This window comes from Lepus europaeus, chromosome 18, assembly GCF_033115175.1.
Source record: "Lepus europaeus isolate LE1 chromosome 18, mLepTim1.pri, whole genome shotgun sequence".
NCBI classification, from domain to species: domain Eukaryota; kingdom Metazoa; phylum Chordata; class Mammalia; order Lagomorpha; family Leporidae; genus Lepus; species Lepus europaeus.
Window position 1 is genome coordinate 66,646,461 of NC_084844.1, and position 16,056 is coordinate 66,662,516.

A 16,056-nucleotide genomic window follows, 5' to 3' on the forward strand; every position below is an offset into this window, starting at 1 on the left:
ATGCTATGACCCAGATCATCTGTAGAGTGGAGTGCTGCAGGGGTCTCTTCTAGCTCATTAGAGTGGGAGAAACAAGTGGGCCTCTCTTATTTTCCTGCCCTCTCAGAGATTCTCCTTTGCTTGATGCATCACTGAGAGAAGGGTAGGGGTCTTGTGTCATAGTCACCAAATAGAGGGAACCTAGGTTGAGGCCACACAGACAGGGACCTGGCTTAGGAGATAAGTGGAAGTTGAAAACCTGACAGACCTGAGAAGTTGAGTGACACAGTCTGGCAACAGGAGCAAGAACTCCAGTCATTACAGTGGGGTTAAGTGTCTGGCCAGCTTGACCTTGGCTCTGGCTTTTCTTTCTGTGCCATGAAGGCAGTACTAAGTGTTCACTGGTCTCTTACTGTTAGCACTTATGTTTCCTCCCTCAGACTGTCCTGTCAGGTAAGCCTAGTTTTACCAAAGTAGAGTTGATTAGGCATGAGGGAGATTTTCCTGTAGGACCCCTATCTTGGATTGCCCCACATCTACAAGCCCTTGAGTTACTTCTCAATACCTGGGGGCTATCATTGTTCAGGGAGCTCAGAAGCCTACCTTTTGGGGATCTTTGGCCAGACTACTGCTCTTAGGTCTTGGATTGCTCACTTTCTTATCACCCTGTGTTCTGCTTTAATCCCCAGGGGACAGTTGTCACATTCCACTGCCAATGTTTTTTTTACTGCTAGTGTATTTCCATTGGTGGCCAAAGGTCCATTGAAACTGAACATTTCAATAAAAGTATAAAACTTAAAAAAAGAAAAATTTTAACAAAGTTAAGAGGCATTTAGAGGGATGAGAACACCCTTATCATATCATTATTTCAGAAGTCAGTGAAGAATCCACAAACACTTTGATCATTGGATCTCTATCTTTCTAGGTTGAAGAGAGAATCATTGACATAGGAAATCTGAGGATAGCTGAAGAAATGAAGGTGACTTTTTTATTTGTCCTGGTTAGTCTTGTTAATGTGGGAATCCGTGGGGTCAGTGGGGAGGATTGAGGCCAGGAGGCTGGGGCACAGTGCAGGGACCCCAGCATACACAGCTTCACACCACTGTGCCACTTGGGGAGTTGCCTGGTTGGGAGGAGATGTCATCTCAGCTAGCTTCCGGCCCGGCGGCTGGCGCTTCTGGTGAGCTCTGACACAGATGATGGGGAAGTGGCAGGTGGAGAGGAGAAGGGGAAATGGGTCCCCTTCGCCCTGTCCAGCCGGGCCCAAGTGCAGACGAGGCCCTCCTGGCAGGCGGTGATGATGCAGTCCTCCAGGAAGAGCAGCACCGTGAGCGGCACCTGAGCGAACTTCTTGCACACCAAAGGCTCCACCAGCAGCACCTCGTGGATCCGAGGGCACAGCGTGGTGCCTAGCACCTTGGCAGGGTCCAGGCGGCTGCACGGCGCGGGACCACTGGGCTTGTCCCCCCCGCCACCGCCACCCCCATGGCTGATGTTGCCCAGGCTGTGGTAGCGCTTGTGCTCTTTCTCGGCCCCCCAGTCTCGCCACTCCTGCAGCGTGAGCGTGGAGAAGCGGCCGATGCTGAATGGCGTGTCGGGCTCTGCCGCCACCTTGCCCGGGCCACCTTCCTTGCCACCACCTGCCAGGTGTGGGAGGCTGTTGGAGCGGGACTGCGAGTGGGGCAGGGGCCCCGGGCCATGCTCGCCAGCCTGTGAGCTGCCAGCGGCAGGTGACGTGGTGCCAGGGATGCCAGGGAGGGTGCGGGTACGGCCCAGGGGTGGGTGTGGGTACAGCACGTCTTCGGTGAGGTCCCAGAGGCAGAAGTGCGTGTTCTGGCGGGCCTAGCCGAAGCGGTAGGTGACGGAGCCGGCCTTGGGCAGTGGGAAGAGTGGGATGCGTCCGGCAAAGCCTGGGCGCGCCCAGCCGCGGCCTCCCCCTCCTCCTCGCCCCCCTCCTCCTCGCCGGCCCCCTCCCCAACAACCGCTGGCTGCTGCCTCCTCCACCCGCGTGGTGTAGGGGTTAAAGGCTACAGCGTTGACCCAGGACTTGTGGCCGTGGCCACTGGCCACCACGCAGCCCTCGGAGAAGGACCACACGGTGACAAGGTCTGCTTCGCCGCCTGTCACCATGTAGCGGCCATCCGGGCTCCAGCACACACACAGCAGCCCGCCCAAGTAGCTCTTCATGAGCCCGCGCAGGAGCACGGAGTCCAAGTAGAAAACGTGCTGGCAGCCATCCTGGCTGACGCAGGCCAGGTGCCGGCTGTCCGGCGAGAAGGCAAACTTGTTGAGGGGCCCCTCGCCCACCGCCCACTTGGCCAGCGGGTTGCGGGGGCCTTGCTCTCGGCGGCGTAGGCGGCGAAGCCCTCGCCCTGCCTCAGCAGGCTGTACCGCCAGCGCCGAGGCACACGATGGCCGACGTGCACAGGTACAGGTGGCCGCTGGCGTGCGAGGCCAGGAACAGGCTCTCCGACTCGGGCACCACTTCAGATATGTCACCTTGGTCTTGTCGATCAGCCGCACCCCGTTGAAGAGCTAGCTGGTGTCCTTGAGGTCCAGGCACTGCACCTGGCCGGCTGGGAAGCCCACCAGCACGGAGATGGTCTCCGTGGCGGCGGCGAACTGGCTGAAGTCCTGGCAGGTGGGCTGCGTGCCCTTGTAGATCCACTTGTCGGTGGGCTTCTTGAGGTCGATAGACCGCTGACTCCCGCGGCGGCGGCCCGGGTAGAAGTTCAGCTCGCCGCCCAGGTTGAAGCAGACGCGGTCGCCCCGGCACCAGCCCCGCGGGCGTGGCCGGCGGCTCCCCGAGGCGAACGAGGCTGAGGCGCTCAGCCGGCAGCGCGGGTGCGGGCCCAGGGCCTGGGGGCGGCGGGGACGACGCGGGGCGCGGCGCCCAGGCTGGAGGCGGAGGCAGGGCCGGAAGGGCGTTGCAGCGGCTGGGGTGGCGCCAGGGTCTGGGCAGAAGCAGGGCCGAACCGCGAGCTGCGCCCCCTCTGCGCTGCCGGCCACCCAAGGCGTCCCCGGCCCGCAGCCCCCCGGCCCTGCCGGAAGCTGCGGGACCGCGCTGGAGGAGTTGGGGTCGTCGCCCCGGCGATGCCTCTTCCATTCGAAGTTGAAATATTTTTAAAATTAAGAGATATGTGGCCCGCACCGTGGTTCGACAGGCTAATCCTCCGCCTTGCGGGGCCGGCACACCGGGTTCTAGTCCCCATTGGGGCTCCGGATTCTGTCGCAGGCCAGCTCTCTGCTGTGGCCAGGGAGTGCAGTGGAGGATGGCCCAAGTGCTTGGGCCCTGCACCCCATGGGAGACCAGGAGAAGCACCTGGCTCCTGCCATCAGATCAGCGCGGTGCGCCGGCCGCAGCGCTCTGGCCGTGGCGGCCATTGGAGGGTGAACCAACGGCAAAAGGAAGACCTTTCTCTCTGTCTCTCTCTCACTGTCCACTCTGCCTGTCAAAAATAAAAAAAATAAATAAATAAAAAATTAAGAGATATGGAGCACAGAATGAGAAAACCTATCAAACCGCACGTCTTAGGAGCATGTAGGAGATACTTTATATGAAAGTATAGTGACTCTGCTTCTCCAATCCCTCTAGCCCAATGCAAGAAACAGCATGTACAATGTGTGCCAAGAAGAGTGAGTGACAAGAAATCTACATACAGAGTATAAGGTATGACTTCTTAATGGAAAACAGATATGATTATAAAACTTCCATGGGAAAAAGATGATTTAATAATGAATAACTGGACTAATAGATGAAAAAGAGAAAACAGAGAGCCTTGAATACCATCTTTGAAGTACTGAACACAGTCACTACTACCCTGCACTTATCCAGAAAGATGAGCTGTCATTATTGACAGTGAAATGAAACCAAGATATCTTCCTAAGAGGCAGGTCATGATTTCAGAAGAATGAGAGGCAAAAATGAATGGTGAGTAGTAAATAAACTGCAAATTGCATCATCATCTGTTTGAAATAATAAACCTTATGGCTAATTTGAGGGGCTGAAAAAAAAAAGAACTAAAATTCTGAATAAAAGCAACTCCAAATCAGAAAAGCAGTGATTACATTTTAAGTGTTCTAACAATCCCTACAGTCCTGAGGAAAGAAGTACAAATAATTTAAACTTTTACTTTATTTAGAAAAATCTGTATGGTAAATGTTCCATGATAATGACTAGTAATAGAAACAGCAAATATGCATCCCCAAAAAGGAAAGGAGAAAAATTCCATACACTAAGTAACAAAATAATTGCTAAAATAACAATAGGAAAAATGGTCTCAGGCTAAGAAAACTAAAATTCTTAATTAAGTGGGAATAAATCTAAATATATTAATGATCATACTAAATATAAGTAGGTAAAATTTTCTCAAAATCACCCAAATGCGTTCATTAGACAAAACTGAACAGTTTTTTTTAAAAAGCCATTAAAATACAAAGTGAAAACAAAAATGGTGTGAAAATAGTGAAGTAAAGGACTGAACATATATTTCAGGAAAATATTTTTAAAAGAATCTCACAATCACTATATCAGACAAAACAGACTTTAAGGAAGACAAATATTTTTGGGGAAAAATAATCAATGCATAATGACAAAACTTTTCGTCACTAGGAAGATAGGATCTCAAATTTATGCTCCAAGTTACCTGAAAATATTTAAATCAATTAAGAACTAAGCTACTGCAAGAAATAAGTAAATCTATAATGGGAAACTTTATTGCAGATCTCTACTGATAAGCCTTATGCACAACTTAGAACCAAATAAAAACAAATAAATTCACATAATTACTGTGTACATACACATAAAATACACAGCACTTGAACCATTTGGTAATACTCACATTCTTCTCCAGCACTCCTCAAACCTTTACAAATCCCTATCATGTGTTACACCATAAAGTATGCCCCCTCAACATCACAGAGACCCTGTGTTTTTATTGGTGTTTCAATTTAGTCAAAACAAAAAAGATCATATATACTTCAGAATTACTAAATATTCCAAGTAAAACATAGATCAACATGGCTCCTCAATTATGCTCTTCTAAAAAACAGAGTAAAAGCCTATTATTTCAGTTTAAGAATAAATGCATTAAGATATATTTCATATAAGAAATAGAAGTGGTAGAAATGAAGTAATGTGACCATAGGGGAAGGGATTAGGATGACAAATGAAACTGATAAGGCTGTATTAGCCATTCTCTGCAACTTTACTTGTCAGTTCTGGGCATATATCCTATTGAGACCTTAAAATGATTTTTAATTTTTTATTTCTTTTTAATTATTATTAATATGAAGAGGGTATATTTCATGTTTTTCATAGGTATAATTCTTTTTATAGAAAGCTTTTATTTAGTCAATATAAATTTCATAAGTACAACTTTGGAATTATAGCAGTTCTTTCCCCAATACCCACTTTCCCACCCACAAACCATCCCACCTCCTACCACCTCTCCCATCCCATTCTTCATTAAGATTCATTTTTTGCCAGCGCTGCAGCTCAATAGGCTAATCCTCCGCCTTGCAGCGCCAGCACACTGGGTTCTAGTCCCGGTCAGGGCACTGATCCTGTCCCGGTTGCCCCTCTTCCAGGCCAGCTCTCTGCTGTGGCCAGGGGGTGCAGTGGAGGATGGTCCAAGTGCTTGGGCCCTGCACCCCATGGGAGACCAGGAGAAGCACCTGGCTCCTGCCTCCGGATCAGCACGGTGCGCCGGCAGCAGCGCCCCTACCGCGGCGGCCATTGGAGGGTGAATCAATGGCAAAAAGGAAGACCTTTCTCTCTATCTCTCTCACTGTCCACTCTGCCTGTCAAAAAATAAAAAAAAAAATTCATTTTTAAATGATCATTATATATAGAAGTTCAACTCAATACTAAGTAAAGATTTCAACAGTTTGCACTCACACAGACACACGAAGTATAAGGAACCCTTTGAAGACTAGTTTTACCATTAATTCTCATAGTACAACACATTAAGGACAGAGGTCCTACATGGGGAGCAAGTGCACAGTGATTCCCGTTGTTGATTTAACAACTGACACTCTTATTTATGACATCAGTGATCATCATAGGTATAATTCTAAGAAGATAACCATACTTCCCTCCCTCCCTCTTTTTACTCCATCATTCTCCCTCCTCCATTACTTCTTCTCCTTTAACTTTCACAAAAACATAATTTCAGTGCACTCTATAATTGTAGGGCTAAGGCACCACTAACCATAATATTGAAGAAGTCAAAAGTATAAAGATCACAGTTCCACAGGAGTATAAACAAGAGCTAAAAACTACAATCAAATCATAAGATGTCCATTTTGATCCTATACAATTTCTTCGTATTTTAACTGGTAAGTTAAAAAATTGAAAAGTACATATTGTTCTTCTATAGAAACCAAATGTAAGCCCCAAATTTTTTTAATATTCTAATAAATTTAATTAGATTCACTCCAATTCATTTGCTTAATGACAAGTGTCATTTTATTGTGGATGATTGAGCAGAGTTGCAAAACCATACAATAAAACTTATAGATTGAGTTGATTATTTTGTGGAATAGTGAATCATGAATGAAAATTGTTAATATCAGATGACACAATTTTTTTTTTATTTTTTTATTTTTGACAGGCGGAGTGGACAGTAGAGGGAGACAGAGAGAAAGGTCTTCCTTTTGCCGTTGGTTCACCCTCCAATGGCCGCCATGGTAGACGTGCTTTGGCTGGCTCGCTGCGCTGTTCCGATGGCAGGAGCCAGGTGCTTCTCCTGGTCTCCCATGGGGTGCAGGGCCCAAGCACTTGGGCCATCCTCCACTGCACTCCCTGACCACAGCAGAGAGCTGGCCTGGAAGAGGGGCAACTGGGACAGGATCGGTGCCCCGACCGGGACTAGAACCCAGTGTGCTGGCACCGCAAGGTGGAGGATTAGCCTAGTGAGCCGCGGCGCAGGCCTAGATGACACAATTTTTTAGCTCACTTAATATCTGCCTTCCAGAACATTCTCCCCTCTCCCAGAGGGTTTGTTAGTATCTGAAACTTCTAACTGGAGAGCAAATATCTTCTTGGATTAAGAATGCTCTGTTTATTGACTCAGCTTCTTGCCTCCTTTTTCTAATCATCACTGGGTGGATTCTGGATTACTTGGGGACCTTTGGTTCTGATTCTTATACAAAGTTTGCCTCTATAGAATTTCTTTAAAATGTCTCCCATGTCTCTCTCACCTGAAGACATCCTCAATCGATTGGTTCTTTCTGCCTTTTCCAGTATCCATTCTAGATAAACCTATTGTTTCTAGTATGTATGTCACTAAAGTCATTTCAGTTTCATCCAATGTACCCAATATACTGTTACAGTAAACCTTTGATAATCTCCCAAGATTTCTGTACCTTTTGGTTTTATCAAAACAACATTCTTGTGACTTTATTGAGGCATCAAATGTTGATAAGTTTGAAACCAATCAAATTAGCTTCTACCCATGAAAATAAAAGGTCAAATATGATACAGAAAGGGGGTATTTTTTTCTTTCTTTTTTATTTAATGGATATAAATTTCCAAAGTACAGCTTATGGATTACAATGGCTTCCCCCCCCCAACTTCCCTCCCACCCGCAACCCTCCCCTTTCCCACTCGCTCTCCAAAAGGGGGTATTTTTACCTACATGAATGATTTTAGGTAATCACCTCTCTTTTTCTTAGAAACAGGAAAGAAATGTATAACAGATATAGGTGGACATTCAAAGTTGAATTATTTTTCAAAAGAAGTTAGAATTAAACAGCCAAGAAACACAACTCAGAGTCTTCCATATCAACATCATTGTGCTAAGCACTGAATGTGTAGGGGGAGGGTGGAGAGTGAAGACATTGGCCATTTATACTTCATATGTTATCTTGTAAAAGCTACAGTGGATGAACCTCTCTTAGAACATTTTTATGAGTATGTTTACTTGTAATCATGACAAAATGATTTCCTGTATGTAAATTGAATTACAGAGACAGAGCAACAGACAGATCTTCCATTTTCTGATTTACTCCTCTAATACCCAAAATGGCCAGGACTGGTCTCCTACAGGGCGACAGGGATCCAAGTACATGGACCATCTGCCACTGCTTTCCTGGATGCATAAGCAGGATCTCTAAATTCTCATGAAGTAACTTTGCTATAGAAGTAGAAGTAGAAGTAGAAGCTCCTCTAAAAGTACTGACTTACAAAGGGGAGCACAGATAAGGCAGCACAGTAACATAAGGATAATGGTGGCACACAGAAACTTTCCCTCTATAGATTGTTCCACTACTGCAGATCCATACCCAGAACAAGATTGTTCACATTTAAGGAAGCTCATTTCTGTGCACATAAGCTTAGGCCAAAGAAGTGTTCTTCTGTTCAAGAAAACATCTTTATCATCAAGACATTACCATTGTCTGGAAGAGAATTCAGAGGTCAACTTAGGTAGCCTTGTAGGCGACAGAGATTGCCACTGAACTTTTTACTGTTTAAGAACGATGGAGTGCCTTCCATTTCAAAGGGCTTAGAAAGAGGGAGAATAGTTCAAACATGCTAATAGAAACTAGTCAAAAAATAGTCATTGAAATATTTTTGATAAAATTTTCCACATCAGAACAATATATATAGTCTGTCTTCTTTGAACTGTTGTTTTACTTTTTACAATCATCATTACTTACTACTAGCTATATTAGTATTTCAAGATCACATAATTGTCCAAAAAAATCATGACTCCTTTTGTATTGATAGCAAGTTTTGGGTGACACTGTTTAGTAGTGATTTTATAAGAAATGCATTCTTTTTTATTTATTTTTTTTCTTTTTTCAATTTGACAGATAGAGTTAGTGAGAGAGAGAAACCAGGAAAAAGGTCTTCCTTCTTCCTTCTGTTGGTTTACCCCCAAAATGGCCACTACAGCCAGAGCTATGCTGATCCAAAGCCAGGAGCTGGGTGCTTCCTTCCAGTCTCCCATGCAGGTACAGGGGCCCAAGCACTTGGGCCATCCTCCACTGCACTCCTGGGCCACAGCAGAGAGCTGGATTGGAAGAGGAGCAACTGGGACTAGAACCTGGTGCCCATATGGGATGCTGGCACTGCAGGTGGAGGATTAACCAAGTGAGCCACAGTGCCGGCCCTGCATTCTTTTTTTTTTAAAGATTTATTTGTTTATCTGAAAGTCAAAGTTACACAGAGAGAGGAGAGGCAGGGAGAGAAAGAGAGAGAGGTCTTCCTTCCGATGGTTCACTCCCCAGTTGGCTGCAATAGCCAGAGCTGTGCCTATCTGAAGCCAGGGCCAGGAGCTTCCTCTGGGTATCCCACACAGGTGCAGGGGCTCAAGCACCTGGGCCATCTTCTACTGCTTTCCTTTTTCAGGCCATAGCAGAGTGCTGGCTCAGAAAAGGAACAGCCTGGCCTTGAACCAACGCCCATATGGGATGCCGGTGCTTAGACCAGGATATTGATCTGCACCACAGCATTGTCCCCTAAAGAAATATATTCTACTCCTGGCCCGGGGTGAGCAATTGAAAAACACATTTTGTTATATGTTGCCATTTTTCTTTGCAACCATCTTTGCATGTTATCATCTCTCTTCCTCCATACTGTATTCAAAGATCACTTTTTAACAGAGAAAGTCTAAGCTACTTTTAGGGTCAAAATATTTAGAAAAAGCAAGCACAGGGGCCAACATTTTGGTGTACTAGGTAACCCCCACTTGCAATTCTGGCATGCCAAATGGACACTGGTTCCAGACCTGGCTGCTTCACTTAAGACCTAGCTCCCTATGAATGCACCTGAAAAAGCAGAAGGGTATGTCTTAAGTGCTTGTGCCCCTGCACCCATGTGGGAGAACCAGAAGTAGATTCAGGATGCTGGCTTTACCCTGGTCAGCCCGGGCTTCACCCTGGTCAGCCCGGGCTTTTGTGGCCATTTGTGGAATGAACCAGTGAATGGAAGATTTCTCACTCTTTCCCTCTCTCTCCCTTCTCTTTCTGTAACTCTGCATTTCAAATAATAAAGAGAATCTTTTTAAAAATAGTAAAAAAGAAATCAACCACAGGAAAAAAAATACTTGTCTGTTGTCAGGGGGTTTTCTTTCAGGAGTCTATAGTTGTAATTACTTAGGTTTATGTCTTTGGATCACAAAGAATTAGGAATATGGACAAAGAATGTGTAAACCATAAGTTAAGTTATTGTAAAAAAGAGAGAATAATAGAGAATGAGAGACAGAGTGAGAGAGAAAGAGAGAGAGAGAGAGAGAGAGAGAGAGCAAAACAAAAAATCTTCATGAAGAAGAGATCCATTTATGGGTGGTTGTCTAGGGTTTCTATATGCTGTAAAGGGGAAATTCTTGACTGGGCAAGAGGGAGGGACAGCTTTCATTGGTTGTGAAAAAGTTGCAATGGAGACTCAACAGACACAATGGAAAATGCATGAAACTTTCCACAAGATGTGTAAAATTCTCATTATCTAAATCAGTCACAACAGCACAGAAACACCTTGATTACAAGAACTAGTACATGACATCAACATCCTTCACAGCACCCAGCTATTGACTTTAAAAAAATAGTTGTTCTGAGCTTTTTAAAAATTACTTACTTATTTGAAAGAGTTAGAAAAAGAGGGAGAGACAGAAAGAAAGAAATATCCATCTGCTAGTTCAAGCCCAAGATGGCCAAAATGGTCAAGCCTGAGCCAGGCCCAAGCCACAAGCCAGGTGCTGGTGTGGCAGGTGGCAGGTTTATTTGCTTTGCCACAATAGTGGTCCTCATCCTTCTTGACTTTTCTCACATCCTCAGACTCATCTCCAGATTGGGGAGGTGGGGAACAGGAGGCTAGCCATGATTCTTTCAGTTTCTGGTGCTATGTCACCACACTGGTATAAGAACATTTTGCGTATCAAGGGTGAAACTTATCTAAATTATGGGCTAGTATTTAACTTGTTGAATGTAGCACTCCAGAATGGTAGACTTAGCCTCAAAACAATTCACCAATACATAGACTTTCTATTTACTTGAGATCAAAGAGAGAGAGAGAAACTCCTTTCCATTGGTTCTCTCACCAAATCCTCACAATTGCCATGACTGGCTGGGCCAAAACCAGGAGCCACAAACTCAAGCAAGGTCTCACAGCTAGGTGGCAGAGACCTAAATGCATAAGTCACAGGAAGCTGGAATCAAGAGCTTTTGCTGGGTGTCAATCCCAGCGAATCCCATATGAAATGCAGACATCTTAAAAGCTAGGCTAAATACTTACTCCTTTGTAGGGTTTTGATATTTTTATTTTTAGAAAATTAAAAAAAAACAAGAATCATTTTATTTCTACTGTGGTAGAATTATGATTTATTCAAGAACAAACTTTAATTAAGATTAATAACTGCTGCATCTTTTATATTAACTAAACTTAATTTTCACATTACCAGTTTTCTTATATAATTGTTCTCATATAATTGTTATTTTATAATTGTGAAAAAATTTTCCAAAATCATTTGAAATGACTGGAATGCAAAGGTCTAAAACATCTGACACAAGCAAACTTAGATCAGTTTGAATCCATCTCCATCTTTTTCCAATAAAAAATTCACTGATTTGATCATTATTGTCTAATCAAAGATAAGAAAATGAATTCATATGGAATTCGCTTCTCTAACCCCCATCTTTCTTGTAGTTGTGGTACATGGAAGCTACTCACAGCCCGAAAGCTTCCTCTCATGGTTGAGGGTTTCCCAGCCTGACACCAGGAAACAGAGTTTCCCCAAGGCTGCTGATCAGCTCATGAGCATCTGCTCCAATGTTGGCTGAGGTTACAGATCAGCCCCATTCTACTGCAGCTTCATCCTGACTTGCAACAATAACAAGAGGAGGTCAGGGGGTAATGGTCATACAGTCTTATGGCCTAAAATGGTTACAGTCTGCCTTCAACAGAGCTAGAACACATAGCCTCAGTTCCTCCATACAGTCCTTGCTTCCTGCAGGTTTATTTTTGGATGAAAAAGAGAAGATTATTGCACTGAAAACTGACATTGACCTCTGGAGAATAATACATTTGGATAATGCATTGAGAAACTGTATGATTTGGTTCCTTTTCTGGGACTGTTTCCTCATTCTGTTTTTTTTTTTTTTTTGGAATGGAATTGACAAATTATAATAATTAAGGACATTTTCATCTGGAGGTTTCAGGATTTTTTTTTACATCGGATATTTACCACCAATCCAAGGGCACAATGAAATAAAATCTTGAATCCTTGAATCATTTGGAGTGCTGAACATTAGGAGAGTTCATCTTTAGTGATATCCATTAAAATACATAGATACTTCCTGGTGAGTTCAAGTCTTGCTTTAGGAAAGTTGGCAGGATCTGCCAGGTAACCATGGTGCTAAGGCACTAGTGCTTCTGGTGGAAGTATCCATTTGGAAAGGGCTATCCACACAGAAAGAATGGAACAGGGTTGCATAAAATTTCTAAAAAAGAATAAAAAGGACTGGTAAAGCAGCTCAATAGGCTAATCCTCCACCTGTGGTGCTGGCACCCTGGGTTCTAGTCCCGGTCAGGGTGCTGGATTCTGTCCTGGTTGCTCCTCTTCCAGTACAGCTCTCTGCTGTGGCCCGGGAGTGCAGTGGAGGATGGCCCAAGGACTTGGGCCCTGCACCCGCATAGAATACCAGAAGCACCTGGCTCCTGGCTTCGGATCAAGACAGTGTGCCAGCTGCAGCGCACTGGCCACTGTGGCCACTGGCGGGGTGAACCAATGGAAAAAGGAAGACCTTTCTCTCTGTCTCTTTCTCACTGTCCACTCTGTCAAAAAATAATAAAAAAGAATAAAAAGGAAAATAAAAACAAAAATGCAAATATTGGCTTATACAGAATGACTGTCATGATTTTTTAATATTTATTTTCATTTATCACAAATGCAGAGCATCAGAGAGACAGCTCTTCAATTCACTTGCTTACTTCTGAAATACCTGTGACATCCAATGTTGGGCCATGATGAAGACAGGAGCCAAGAACTCTATCACTGTGTGTCCTACATGGGTGGCAGGGCCTCAGACACTTCCAATGCTGCCTTCCCATAAACATTAGTAGGTAGCTAGATCTAAAAAGAGTGGCCAAGACTGAACTTGGTGATCAGATATGGGATGCTGGCATCACAAGGAGAAGTTTAACCTGCTATGTAATGACACTGCACTACAAGAACACTTTTAAATCTTGATGTGTATCGTACCACTTTAAAAATTAGTAACAAGGACTTCACTGTGGTGTAGTAGGTTAAGCATCAGCATCCCATATGGGTGCCAGTCTAAGTTCTGGCTGCTTCACTTTCAATCTGTCTCCCTGCTGAAGACCTGGGAAAGCAGCAGATGACCTAAGTGCTTGGGCCCATGTACCCATGGAGCAGAGCTGGAAGAAGCTCCTGGCTCCTGGCTTCAGATTGTCCTGGCTCTGGCAATTGGGGCTATTTTCTGAGTGAACCAGTGGATGGAAGACCCCTCTCGCTGTCATCTATAACTATGCCTCCCAAGTAAGTAAAAAAAAAACTTAAAAAAAAAGAAATTAGGAATCAGCATTATGATTTCTGAGAAACCAATGTTATTAAAATGAATTCTCTAAAGAGCAAGCAAAGATATCTTAGTGACAGCAACCAAAAGAGGGATGCTTATCAATCCAGGTCTGACTTTTAAACTTTTTAAAGTACCTGAAAGTGTTCTGAAGGTTAAGTAGTTAGAAAAATCTTATTTACACAATACCACCAATGTCACAGGGCCATTAATTGGTTTAGAACATGAATAGGTAACTATGAATACAATGATGGCCTACTCCTTATGCTTTAAGCAATGCAACTTTATTCACATCTGGAAACAAACAGCACACACAAATCAAAATAATATTAAAGAACTTACTGAGCACCTTAATATAACAGCACATACCTTCAAAGGGCTATTGTGAAATCTACCTACTTTAAACCACATTAACCATTCATGCATTCACATTACCCAGTATTCAGTAAGGTAAATGTTAATGCTCACCCACCAAAATATAAGTTCTGTGCTGGAAAGGCCTCTCGACTATAACTAGCCTCCCCCCTCACAGGAGAATGTCTGGCAAAAGCTTCCCACTGACTAAATATCTGTGAAGTGCAAGCATGTGAGAGTCACCCCAACACCTGTCATATTCTAGCAGTATCCCAACACAGGGCAAATGAGAAGTGATCACCCCAAGAGATCAGAATTGGAAGCCACCTGCTGGGATCAAGACCTGGAATTACAGAAGCAAAACGATCCAAAGGCAACTGATGTTCAGAATAAAAAAAAATCCTAGAGTCTACCCTTGTAACAGAGCTACTCCAGCTGTAGCAGAGAGCTAGAGCAGCCAGAACTTTCACCAATGCCCATATGGGATGCTGGGACTGCAGGTGGTGGCTTTACCCACTACACCACAATGCTGGCTCCAACAAATCTTTTTTAAAATATATTTCTGTGTGCCTGATAGTGCATATATATGTGAGGGAGTATTAGAGTTCTCTGGAGAAACACTATGAATAGGATACATATAGAAAGATTTGTTATAAGGAATTGACTCATACAACTATGGAATCCGAAACATCCCACATCTGCTATCAGAAGCTGGAGATCCAAGACAGCTGATAATCTGAAATCAAAGGCTGAGAACCAGAGGGCCAGTGGTGTTAATCCCAGCCCAAAGGGAGAGAGAAATTACCTCTCAGCTCAGACAAGAAGGCAAGAAGCAAAAGGGATGAATTTCTCCTTCCTCTGCATTTTATCTATTCAGAACCTCCATGGGTTGGATCATGCCCAACCACTCTGAGCAATGTACTTTGAATTCTGCTGCTTTAGTCTAATCTCATCCAGGAACAACCTCACAGACACGCCAAGAAATAACACTTAATGTGGATACTCTATGATCTATGATGTCAAAACAGCAGTTTTCTAAAATCTGTAAAATGGTAAAGTTGTTAGGGCTTAACTGTGCATGTTAGCAACTTCACAAGACATTCCCAAATTGTTGGTCAGAGTTTTTCAATTTAATACTCTCATTTGCACTACATACAATTTTGTTGTGTTCCAGTCTTTCTAATATCATGAATGGAAAGTGCAGAATTGTTTTAATGTGTATTACCTGAACTATTCCAAATGTTGGGCACTTTCCCTTTGGGAAATCCCTAATATTTTATGGGAGGAAATCTAATTTTGTGGGTGGAAATCTGAAAGAACCAACCAAATACTCTCAAACAGCCAGTTACTTCAGTATCTTTTGTTGAAAAATTGATTTTAACTGATATGTCATATAACCCTTTTTATATATCTGTTTCTCTCATGTAGTTGTGGGGATTCTATCCCTTTTAGAGTTTAATTCTGTTCTAAAAATAAATCCAAATAATTAAGGATATGTATTACTGTACTTTCCATTACTTTAACTACAATACCTGAGATGCTTCTTTGGGAAAGAAAATGTTGGATGCAGCTCATAGTTGGAGGTAACAGGTTTTGGCGGTCCCATACTCTCACAGAGATGGATGTTGCTCATGGTTGATGTGGAGGCAACAACAATTAGGCAGAACCTGAACTCAAATGATCAAACCTCTCTTGAGAACCACCCTCAAAGTGTGCTCCCACAATGACCCAAAGACTGGCCCCTCCTCCTATTGACCACAATTGGATTAGTCTCCATCCTTAACCCATCACCTTTAACATGAAACCATCACAGTGTAAACAATTCCTGCGGCACCCTTCTCAGGGTATTCGGCAAATGACATGATTTGCTTGTTCTTTCCTGTGGTGACAATTTACTGTTGTAGCTTTTGTAGTTCTAGATGATCTCATACATAGGCAGGATGATTATGAATCACTATTCTGTTTCCTTTTAATAGTTATGAATATTCTGCAGGTGTATTATCCCATGTTTTTGAATGCTGTGTTTTAAATTTTTGAAGTATTATTAGGATATTTAAACATTTTTATTAAAGTGTAAATTATTGGGACTTAAATGGGGACTATATTCCATTCATAGACTAATTCAGACAAAATTGATAATCTTACAATATTGGGTATCCTTGCCCAATTATTTGCCCTTCTGCATCT

At 43.6% G+C, this 16,056-nt stretch overlaps 1 pseudogene; it reads right to left on the minus strand.

Annotated features, from left to right (window-relative positions):
• Nucleotides 1-727: 727 nt before the first annotated feature.
• Nucleotides 728-15,502, minus strand: LOC133746934 (dystrophia myotonica WD repeat-containing protein-like; annotated as a pseudogene).
• Between the last annotated feature and the right edge of the window lie 554 nt (nucleotides 15,503-16,056).